A 12,656-nucleotide genomic window follows, 5' to 3' on the forward strand; every position below is an offset into this window, starting at 1 on the left:
CAATTTGAAAATAATTAACTATTCTTAGTTACGCAGAAAATATTGAATTATAACTATCAAATGTGTTTTATAACATATTAAGCAAAATAAATATATAAAAGTGTAATATTTTTTGTTTTTTTATTTGTCTTATCCATTCATAACATCTATCTGTTGTTTACTATAAAAACGATATCATTTGACAACACCGCTACAGTATCCATTTTCTTGGTACCATTCCCTCTCCATATCACAAAACCTCGTCATTTACCTGCCAAGAAATATAGTTACCTGAGACCGTCGCGTTCTCAGCCAACTAAGTGTCTACGTCACAATTGAACTTGGAAAGAATTTAACAGAAATTTTACCTACTTATCAATAAAATTCGGTGTCAGTGTGCTCAAATTCAATCCCTGAGGGACACCCTAAGAAAGTACGTATTAGAACAGTGAAGTAGACTGGTTAAAAGTGATTGTTGGTTCAAGTTATTGGACTCTTGTGGAATTTTTAGGTGTGTTTGCGGATAACTGTGTCGTGGTTTTCTTTTTTTAATTTTTGCCGAACATTATTGCAACAATATCGGTAAGTGCTGATGTGCCTTTTCAATTTTTTAGAATTTATGTATCAGGATAAAAATAGTTATGTTACGTCAATAATAAAATTTGACATGTTTATTAAAGTAAAGTTCTGCTGCGTTGGTAATTGAAGTACTGTTAGATTTCCAGCTGTTTTGACCAGTCAATGACCAATACAAATATTTTTTAAGTAATTTAAATGAATTAATGCATCTAAATGTTCTTAATTTTAGCTCTCTATTGTTTTAAAATTAGTTTTTTTAATAATGATATTGACACTGACAATATCTTATTTTGATAAAGACTTAAAGAAAAGTCGAAACGTCAAATTTTATCTTTCTTCCAAATATTATCCAAAAAACTGATTTTAAAGCAGAAGAAACCCAAAATCAAAAACATTTAGATACACTAATATATCAAAAGGTCTAAGAGATAAGAAATTTAAGATATTTAAGTGAATTTCGAGATTGTAGTGTTTTTATATATTGAGATGAGATGTAATACATTGACATTTTGAACACTTTAGTTAATTTAAGCAGTAATCGGTTCCTTTGAGGTATGAAAGAATCTTATTTTGAGAATATGATAAATTTATGTTGAAAGAGATGGAATTAATAATAATCTATAGCTAGTTTTCTAAATCTCCCCATTTAGAGAATTTTATAATATCGATGGATGGAGTGTATATATATATATATATATATATATATTTTTTTTTTTCTGTGATTAAATAGTGAAACATTATGTTATAGCATGATTCAGGTCGTTCCATCATCTCAATTCAAAGTTTGAGTCTGTCGAACTATCAGTTTTTTCTAGTGTGTAAAAAGATAAAAACTGAAAGAAAACCCAAACTCAGACGGTTCTAAGACTTCCTCTGTGTAGACAAACACATCAATTAGGTTCATGCTCATGCATCAGTTTGGATCTATCTGTTCTGGGTGGTTGTTTGTGGTGCAGTTTATTGACATTTACAAAGCCACTCCATGTTTGTGGAACCCATAAAACTCAAAATATCAATGCAAATATTAGGGAGGCTGAGTACGCGTCCGTTGTCTTCTCTTTTTGGTTTCCTCAGCGTCAAAGCTAAAGCTCCTGCAATGAGCCAGTCTTCATCCATAGCGTTGCGAACTAATTGTATAATATAGGTGGTATTTGCAATACTAGAACCTATTTAGATGCGATTCATATTCACCCCAGTACACGAAGTGCAACCCAAAACTGAGCATAAACGAACAACAGCACTGATTTGAACTGAAACGAAGCGTGTATGAACATTAGTAAAACGGACAGTCAACTGAGACTGAAACTGAACTGAGAACTCACATAACCATATGAAATTTCCTTGAGGCGCTTGTATTAGTTTCATGTAATTAGATAAAAAAACATCTTCAATTGAAATAAACATTGATTCCAGTTCATATACAACTTATAAATTTGATATATTATGCCCTTATAGTTTGTAAGGTGTTTGAGTAACCATGAATATAAACAAGAACTCTAAATAGAGAAAACAAAAATAAACAATATACGAGGTATATATTTTTAAGTAAGTACCGTTTTGCGATTCCGCCGCCGCAACCCTTAGGTCGGCGTTTTGCACATGCGCGCTGGTTACCTACATCTCTTGTCTTCATTCTGTACGTTGTTTACTGAGTGTTTAAGATGCTTCCGACAATCGTGAGTCCCGCTGATTGTGAAATACGGGCTGTTATACGATTTCTTAGTGCTAAAGGCGTAAAACCGATCGATATTCATCGTGAGATCTGTGAAAAAGAAGAAACAACAATCCATGGAATGGCGACATTCATCATCACCCAAAAAAGTTTAAGCATTTCTGCCCGGAAAACCATATGCACAATTTTTTGGTACAGAAAAGGAGTATTGCTAGTGGAGTTTCGGCCTCGTAATGAGACAATCAATGCAGCGTCTTATTGTGAGACATTGAATAATCTGCGTAGTGCAATCCAGAACAAAAGACGTGGCAAGTTGAGTAAGAAAATCGTTTTGCTGCATGACAATGACCGTCCACATGTGGCTAATCGGACCAAAGATCTCATCAAATCTTCTCAATGGGAAGCTCTAGATCATCCTCCCTATAGCCCTGATCTTGCGCCCAGCGACTACCATTTGTTCCTGCACTTGAAGAAACACCTGGGCGGTCAGCGTCTTCAAGACGATAACGAAGTCAAAACAGTTGTGATACAGTGGTTAACAAGTCAGGCGGCAGAAATTTATGAGAAGGGTATTCAAAAACTGGTGCCACGTTATGACAAGCTCCTCAATATTCATGAAAATTATGTAGAAAAGTAGATTAAGGTAGAGGCTTACATGTAAAAATAAAATTATTGCGATATCTTTGCACTTCTTTTTTTTTAATTCCAAAACGGTACTTACTTAAAAAATATGCCTCGTATAATCCAAATTTACGATGCAACATCAAATTATCGCGGGTGCAACCAGTCTAATTGATGTGAAGATAATTTAATTTATATAGGAACAAAATGAGAGATCAAACAATTGTCCAATTAATATACTTTTGTCTCTTTTATTCCTTATGTTTAAATAGGCATATTCTATTAACGTCTGATTTTCAACAGTTTTTTTCTCTGGAGCTTCCAATTTCTCCATAATATCTTCAAACTGCAAGTCTGCAGTGTCTTACGATTCTGTGGAACGTTTCCCATCAATCCTTGTCATAAATTGTACTCTGGTTTCTCCATCTTTATCCATATCGCTCTGACATACCTCCACACAACGATATTGAGTAATTTTTTATCAGCTTTGCATAACATGTGTACGAGCACATATAAACCAGCGTAAGTTAGCAACTTGGACAGTAGCAGTCGATTGAATTTCGTCACTCATAAATTAATTGTCCAAATCACGGTAAAAAACGCGCAATCTCTTTTTCAAGGCAATTCAGAATTCTGATACTGAAGCCATAAATAGATCAGGACCCGGAAATTCTTCTCGTATTTTGTGATTCTTCATCACTACAATCACTTTTTATATTAGTGATGATTTTTAGCAAATAATTTGCATTAAAAATGAGATAGTGAGATTCGCACCACAGAAATACTACGAGCCTCCTCAAATTGGAAGAAATTTTTTACTGTAGTATCTTGTACATGTTTACTTAATTAATCTTTTTCGCTGCCTTCTAGTCTGCACGTATATCTTCTCTTTCATTACTTCTCTCCGATTCGAATCACGTACCATTCATACATACCATGTAACAAACGGTATTAATAACTTTTGTTATGGAATCTTCGTATGATTTTGATACTGCTTTAGTTAGTACACCTTTATAGTCGTATGTCGATGTCGATGAGTCCACACATGAACAAAAGATATGTTTGTATATGATCCACATATGATCTTCATTACCTAATGATGACATCATGTATCATAAAATTTGCAGAGACTATCGGTAGTAAATCTAGCAATATTTGTTTTTTTTTATTCGTGTTTGACCATGAAAAAGATGAGATTCTATGAATTTTTGTGTATTGCTGTTTATTGATTAATATTCTATCAATATTATTAGTTAAAATTAGTGGTTAGGTTAGGTCAGGTTAGGCTAGGTTAGGTTACGTTAAACATGCGGAGCTATACTATGATGTATAAATTATTTTTCTTTTTTACTTCAAAGTAAAACTTTTAACGGAATCGGAGGGGTGTAACATAATCTTCTAGATAATTACCTTCTGTTTTCTTATTGAAAATCTTTGACACGTTTTTTCTCTCTTATATACCACTTGTAACTGTTTAATCTACAGCTCCTTTAAATTCCTCCTTTGTTATTTTTTTCTGATATTCAACTAACTATTTTTGGTTTCATTAAATCTAATGATAAACTTGGGTTATTCGATTTGTCTTCCATTGACCTGTTCAAATTTCCACCTTCAAGATTTATGCAATAGAGTGTTACTTGTAATTCTCATAAATCTTCAATATCTTTATTTCATATCAATTATGAAAACTTGGTTCCTGTCGAAATAATAAACAACAATTATACAATCAGATATTTGGATTTCAAGCAGAACGACATCACATTGAATAGCTTATGACGTTAAACAAATGAATTTAAGATGATGATAATTTATCCAATATAAATAGATAAATTTATTCAGATATGTCTCCGTTCATTACGTAAAATGTACATATCATTAAATATTGTTCTTCATACCAACAGCAAATGACAAAGGTCAAGAGGAAAGAACTATATTTAATGTTATAAACTCTGATCGATTCATTCGAACTATAAGAAATGAAATAGTTCCTAATCATCCGATATATGGAAATTATTTCTACCTTCATGAAATTTTGAAACTTGTAATTTAATAATATCACTTGTGTTTTAATTCATTTTTTTTTCAATGAGTCAGTTTTAAGCTACATTTTATTTATTTGATAAAACTTAAATATATGTTTTAAATCCAGCCTACAAAATGACAATTCCAATATCAATTCGCAGTTCATCTGAAATTAATTTACGTCACCAACCACCAATGTTTCATAATGAAGAAGATTTTTTTAAAGTTCAACGTGAATCATGTACATATTTTTTGACAGATAAAAATGTTTTCTTACGTAAATAGTCAAATATTGCGAATAATTTAAAATGGTATATATCACTTCTTATTTATGAATTTAGGTTGAATTGTATTATATTATAACTTAAAATATTATAAATCTCAAATATAAATTGATGATGATTCTAATAATAACATGTGACAGAAAACATATTTCTATTGGTTACTGCGGTTGTGACGTAGAAAGTAAGTAAATACTGAAACTTGGTTGCCGCGTGTCGCCTTTCAAACGCCATTCTGGTGTTGAGAGTACAGGTAATTGATTGTTTAGTGCGGTTTGTGGTTTTGTAAGGGTTTCAAAGATTAGTCTAATTGAAATGATGGCCGAAATAAAATTTATCGAAGCAAGATCGGACAATCTACCTAACGTAGATGCATTCATGATTGCTACGTTCTTTATTAATAATCAATTATTTACTTCGGCTGAAATACGTTGAGTAAAAGCAGTACTACTAATTAGACTTTCTTTTGTAACGTCATTATCACATTTATTTACTTGATCTTTATTCAAATGTAGTCATAAAGATGATAGTTTCGAAGGTTTTTTGTTGTCTTAATGCCAACGGACGAAGTGTTTCACAAAATGCCCTTTTCCGGTCTTTCTGGCAATCGAATATAGTAGGAACAAAACAGTAGAATATTTTTGCATTGTGTTAGTTCCACATCATATAATTTTCCAAATCTGTTCCAAGCTACAGTAAAAAATAACAATAAGTTTACATTTTATAAATACCAATAGATAAAGCTTACATTCAAATGGTATTCACAAACATATACTGGGCTGCCAGGTTTGACGCTCGCATAATCCCTTCTTATAGCTTGAAACCATTGTTTTCGTCGCTTTTGCTCTCGAGGGACTTGCACGAAAACTTTATTTGGTGTTTTTATACTAGTGTTTGTATATTCTGGTACAATGCGCCAACGATACGTCATCTTGTATTTCACAACATTGAATACTCACAGCCGTGCGAGTGTTTTTTAAAAAGAATTCCAGCAACTCTGTTGAAACTATTTACTTCTATCCTCATTTAAGTCTGTTTACTTACTTTCTACGTCACACAATGTCACACTCAGTCATGTGAAAAACAAATGCGTTTTGGCGCGTCATTTAGGTATTTAAATTTATTTATTTTTTTAGAAACTTATATACCGTTTAAAAAAATTGAAAAATAGTGTGTGATTAAGAACGATATACTAAATGTTTAATGTTAACAATCCACAATCAACTATATACTTGGAAATATATAAAATTGGAATAGGAACAAGAATTAAGGCATTTAACTTGATTAAAAATTATTCTAAAAATGGTTAACAATGATGTATTTTGTAAATACCTTATCTATGTGAAAATTGAAGCTAGAATAAAGAGTTACAATGTTATACCATGTCTTAGAAATGATAAGAGTTTCTAATCGATACAATTTTGTAATAATGTCTAAAAAAAGCAATAACGAACCTCTAATTCCTTTGAAATTAAAATGCAATTCAACCGTACATACGAAAACTCTCCAAGTGCTAAGTGATCGGAGCTGAAGAAGCAACCACTGATAGACAAACGAAATGATGGTACGATTAGAGTATCAATGAAAAAGTCAACTGGAAAAAAGCCCATTCAAATAGGGTACTATAAAACAACTAATCCTTACTTGTTATTACATAAGTTTTATAACACACCATTTTGTAGAGCACGGCGAGTGTTCCATTCTAAATTGAAAAGTCGTTTGAACATTGCAGTAGAAACAAACTACATAAACAATTGTAAGTTTAAAATTTTTCATGTGTTGACACCTCATATAAAATAATGCAAAGTTTTCCTTAAAAATACAAGAACGAGGAATTTAATGGTATACCTCCAGAATTACGTAAAGTGGCAGAATAGGCCATAAATAATTTATTCCCAAAAAATTCGCGAAAAAGACTATTATTCGATTATAGCGCGATGCTAACAATGTACACAAAATAGCCGAACATTTTATACTTGCTTAGTTTGAAACTCGGAGTAAAGATTGAAAATCATCCTCCTTGAGGTCTACATATTCGAGTTTGGAGGCATGCTTGCATGTAGATAAAAATGTTGACATAAAATACACAATCAGAGCTGAAATTTTGAGGTTAGGTACAAAGGTTTCGAATTTCGTTGCCTCGTTTGGATAAACTTTTAATTAACATTAACGAAAAAAAACTCGCTCATTTACTCATAAGCAATTTATTGTTGAAGAATGTTATATTTAAGGGATATTATAGATTATTATAGATTATAGATATTATTACTAACGAATTCTGTGATTGTTATGAGTACAACCAATTCTATTTAAGAGATCGTTACCTAACTTTAAATGAAAAAAAACCACGACTCTCCCATTGTACATAATATATGTATAATATCCAAAGAAATAGTGGCACAAAAAGAATTAGGCAAAAAATAACTATTGCAGTTATGTTAACAACACTCAACGACATTGAAGAAGTGTTGTGTAGATGACATAGCAAAGAACATGTAGTTACGGTATTGCGGTCACCACCTCTTCACTGTAAAGCTAACCCAATTGAACTAAATAAAGGAATATGTCGCATAATACTCACATCTGGTTATCGAAACTTCTGCGAACGTTGGTGCAAATTCAGCAAACTAAAAAAGTAGGAAAACAATTGTTTTCATTTTCACTTTGCTATCTCTATTTTTATTTGTTGTAAATTTTGTTCGTTTGAAAATTTAAAATTGGCGATAAGAGTTTTTAAAAGCAAAATAAAATATAAATCTTGAATCAACCAATACAACAATTTGAGTTTTAGATATTCGTCAACTATTATATGATTTCATATAAAAAATATGATAAAAAACTTTGTAAAATGCTATAAAATATGCCACACCAAAAGATAAGAGGTTTTTGATATTGCTTTGTATTAATATAGTGAAGAAAAGAACCAACTATTATTTCTGTGGAAAGTGAGGAAACAGGTAATGATGACTCCTTATCGTGAGAAACAGACTCATTTATGAGTCATATCGCTCCATATTAGAATTAAATAAATGTTCAGATGAACTACTCGAAATACAAAATTTATTTGATAAAGATTTTTTTAGCTTAGGAGTAATTTCATATAAACTTTTGGTGTATATTCATTATTAAATTTCCAAATAATGTTCTGGACTAACTATATTTCCATAAACTTCAATATGGATATTAATATTTACATTTTAATATTTTTTAATATTATTGGTTAATCCCTTAGGATATGCTTATTAACATTTTATGAAATATTCGAGGTTTTCTGTTCTAAACATACTATGATTTAGGAAAAATTTAGATATAATGTCAATATTTACCTTTTTTCCTGCTTTACAATTTTGTATTAATTTGCCATAAAAATAATTTGCCGAAAAATGATTGAATCAATAGAAATATACATCAATGTGGAATCTTGAAATTAATAGTAAAATCTCTAGCGAAACAAAAAATTTATATCATGTTGCAGTATACATCAAATTATTAATGCGAAAGCTGGATCTAGCTGATTTAACTGATTCTTAAACTGGATATTATTCATCGGAAGTTGGATATGCATTTTTGCACTTTGTACCTTATACAGTAACACCAAGATATAGTATTAAGTACGAATTCAATTTTCAACAGAAATATATTTTATATTAATATATATTAATAAGTAATTTGCTTTTTGAATTACTTCTATATCAATAGCTTCTTCTTTAATGTTCTATCAAATCCGATTCTCTTTTTAAGTACCGCCTCAGCTACTCTCAACTATATTCCACAATACATCTCTTTCCCTTTGCAAGTATATGTGCCAACCAACTTCTGATGAGCATTAATAGTAGTTTTTTTTTCTTACAATAAATACAGTTAAGGCATGGAGCAAGGTAACGAGCAAAAAATTCCATGACAAATATTACCAATTATGAATAGGAATATTACATGTTGTTTGATGTGAGGCTTTTACATTGCATCGTGGTTCCATTATCAAAACTGTGTATAGCAGTGGTTTTGAGTTAGTGAGCCATTCTAGCATTTATAAACCTTTTAGTGAGCTACCTAGGAATATTAGTCCAAAGAAAGTGCACAAAATGGAATTTAAACTAGTTTATTATAAACGAACATTTATGTTTAGTAGTAAGCAAAATATATAGGAAGTGTTACAAAAAAAGTTTAAATGTTTATTTCAATGAGAGGAGTCAAATATTTTCTTGTATTTTGGAGAGTATGTTATAAACGTCATTCTGATGCAGATGTCCAAATGTTCACCAGTCAGTCTGTTTCTATATTTGTTTTTTATGAATTCCATACTTGAAAAATATGCTCCACACAAGTATGTAGAGCTGAACATTGCTTTTTATCTCAATGTAACTTGAGCCACAATTGGATATTTTTTTCTGGGGACTAGAGGCCAGACATTTTCACTAGTACAGAGGGATTTTAGATACAGGGCATTCTGAAAATCAGCAACTTCTATTTCAATGGCAGCTTGATCTCCACCAAAATGTTTTACATCACAAGCTGAAAAATCTTCTGAATCGATCTCTGCAAAGGGAGAGTTGACGAACTGTGCCACAATAAATATGCTTTTAAAATCTTGGAATCGTTGATCAAATTGTTGTCTTAAGTCTGCAAGGATTTCCACGTATTCTTGGTTATTTCTTGGGTGTTGTTGAGGATTTTGTTTGTGAACGATCTGCTTTAAACTGGGTTATATTCTTTCCCACAGCTCGAGCTTTTCTGAAAATGATGTTACATCTGAAATTATTCCACGGATATTCTTATCTTTGCCTTGAAACTGCAAGTTTAAGCCATTCAACTTGTCTGTTATATCAGTAAGAAAGGAAAAATTTTGTGGCCATGAGGGATCTTCCAGTTTGGTGAAATGCTCACCCCGATCTTTCAAGAATTTCACCAGTTCAGGTAGAAACTGAACCAACAAACTTCTCTATGAAGCAACAGATCACCATACTGGCATTCTAACTTTTCAATTAGTTCTCTGAACAGTCGTCTTTGAAGTGCATGTACTCATACTTAAGAACTTTCCACACAGACAAAAATTTTGGTGTGTCACTGGCTTTACCACTCAAAGCAATAAATCCTTTCTCCACGCCTACCGTTCTCCACGCTTTTTAAATGCTAACAAAAATTATTTCCGGTAAGCGGCACAACCTTTACCAGCTCTTCTTTTTTTTTTTCAAAATCTTCAAATACCATTCTTACAAAAATAGCCAGCTGAGCTATATCGACTATATCAGTTGATTCGGCAAATTGTATGGAAAAATAACTACAACGATCAAACTCAGTTTTAAGTTGTGAAACTAAATCAGAACTCATAGCTTCAGCTCTTCGCATCACTGTATTAGCAGAAAGCTCAACATATTTAATAGCAGCTGATCTCAGCTTTGTTTTTGAAATTATTAAAGCAGCTTCTAAAAATGTAGTTTTAATAAACCCATCATCTTCTTACGGTTTCCTATGTTGAGCCATGACCTTGGAAATCCGGAATGACGGCTCGGTAGCTGCCTCTTTCTTGTCTAGTGTTCTAAAAAAAAGTTGATTGTTGTGCATTTAGTTGAGATTTTAACTGCATCACCTTCTCTCTTCTCAGAGCTGAATTCAGCGGATAATCTTTTTCAATTCCACTGTCAACTGTCTTCAAATGACGCTCAACATTTCCTTTCTTTACAACAGAGACACGACACTCACATTACAAAGTAAACACACACATTCATCTTTAGCTTGCGTAAAAAAGTAATCGGTTTCTCACTCTGCATGATAGTGATAGGTTTTCGGCTTTTTGCTTGAACTAGCAATAGTAAAAACAAACAAGGAAAGAGCTTTAACGTGTACACGTGTATTAAACACATACGGCACAGACATAACCTCACTCTGGCTACACGCGAAACAAAAACGTGTAACTCCGGCAATGACTAATCGGCTGCAGCGCTCCCAGACACTTAGTGTTGCCAACCCGCTGAGTGTCACCGCGAGCTACCCAAAATTACCCCGCAAGCCACATGTGAACATTAGAGCAAAATTTTTTTTTCTCTAATTGGTTGATAGCTTTACCTCTTGTCAAGACGAGTTCAGGATCTTGTATTATAATTTTTTTTTGGCTTTTTTATGAAAACAACGGAACATGCAATCAAGGATTCAATTTCATACAGGGCTGTTTTTGTTTTAAGCATCATCACAACTTCATATATCATGACAAAGAACTACTGGAATCGACATTGTAGTTATTGACACTTACTTAATTCTTTATCCTAAACTCCCAAGGTATTTTTAATTACTAGATAATATAAATGAGAGGATTCAATATATCTTGAGAAAAACACGTAATATGAGATTTCTCACTAGTCTATTATTTATTATATACACTTTACAGGTGCACGATTGTGATCAAAACATGTTTGTCATATATCACACCTACGCTCTAATAGTGTCATAAGTCGAAAAGCTAGAAAATCTTTTTTATTGTAGCATTGTTGCTAAAAAACTTGTCATGTAAATAGTTACTATTGTAACTATTGTATCTTCGTCAATTTTTCAGTTATGATACGAAAAGTGAAAAATTAATTTCAAATGCTTATCACTCGATACTTTGTTTTTTGACTTATAAGACTCTTTGAGCGGAGATGTCATATGTCAAGCGTCTTTTCACTTTGCTCTGGAATATAAAGAAGCTATGAAATAAGTTACTGTATTCTTTCTTCTCATTCCATTTAATCCTCATTTTAAATGTTGTGTGTTGAGACATAATAAATTGGTTATTTAACTATATTAACAAATTGACATCCTTGAAAGTGAACGGAGCAATCAAAATTTAATTAGTTGCAACGTATGAATAAAATCAATTTAATATTTTTCCTGTCATAAATTATACTTATAATTAGACAATTGAATAATATAATTATTTACCAAGCAACAACTCTAAAACTCCAAGTGTTGAAATTAATTTGAAATATTAGGTTTGTTTCAACAAGAAATCCCAGATCGTTTCAAAAGTAAGGGTCGTTTTTTTCTACAATTGCCCATATTTGAATAGTAATAAAACAAAGAAATATAATATAAATGGAACGGTTTTATTTCCAAAGTTTTTGCAGCATATGCAGCCGTTTTTCGCTAAAAATTATTTCAATGATGTTTTCCATGAGTTCAATACATGACCCTAAATATTATTTTGAAATGTTTTATATTGAGTATGAAATATTATATTATAGATGTAATATTTTGTTAAATTCCGAGTTACGGGCATGGAAAATGCAAGAAAAAAGAAGAAAAGTCAGTAGTTATTCTATAGGATATGAAAATAGTCCCAAAAGTACCTAGCCTGACCTAAAGATTGCGGTATTTGCTTGAAAAATATCACTGTAGAAAGTACACAATTTATACAGCATATGTTTCAAGTTTGAAGAAGACACGTTGTTTATTATTTGTTTGGCAGCCATCAAAAGTGAACGTTTTCATTGAAATTGTTGAAAAAATTGGTCATCATTGTGTGATAC

At 31.7% G+C, this 12,656-nt stretch overlaps 1 protein-coding gene across 1 annotated transcript in view; it reads left to right on the forward strand.

Moving 5' to 3' along the window:
* Nucleotides 1-241: 241 nt before the first annotated feature.
* Nucleotides 242-12,656, forward strand: part of LOC130444190 (uncharacterized) — a 64,173-nt gene continuing 51,758 nt past the window's right edge. The window contains exons 1-2 of the mRNA XM_056779239.1: nt 242-412; nt 491-561. The gene's annotated coding sequence lies outside the window, so the exon portion shown is untranslated. The remainder of the gene's footprint in view (nt 413-490; nt 562-12,656) is intronic.

Source organism: Diorhabda sublineata, chromosome 5, assembly GCF_026230105.1.
Source record: "Diorhabda sublineata isolate icDioSubl1.1 chromosome 5, icDioSubl1.1, whole genome shotgun sequence".
Lineage (NCBI taxonomy): Eukaryota > Metazoa > Arthropoda > Insecta > Coleoptera > Chrysomelidae > Diorhabda > Diorhabda sublineata.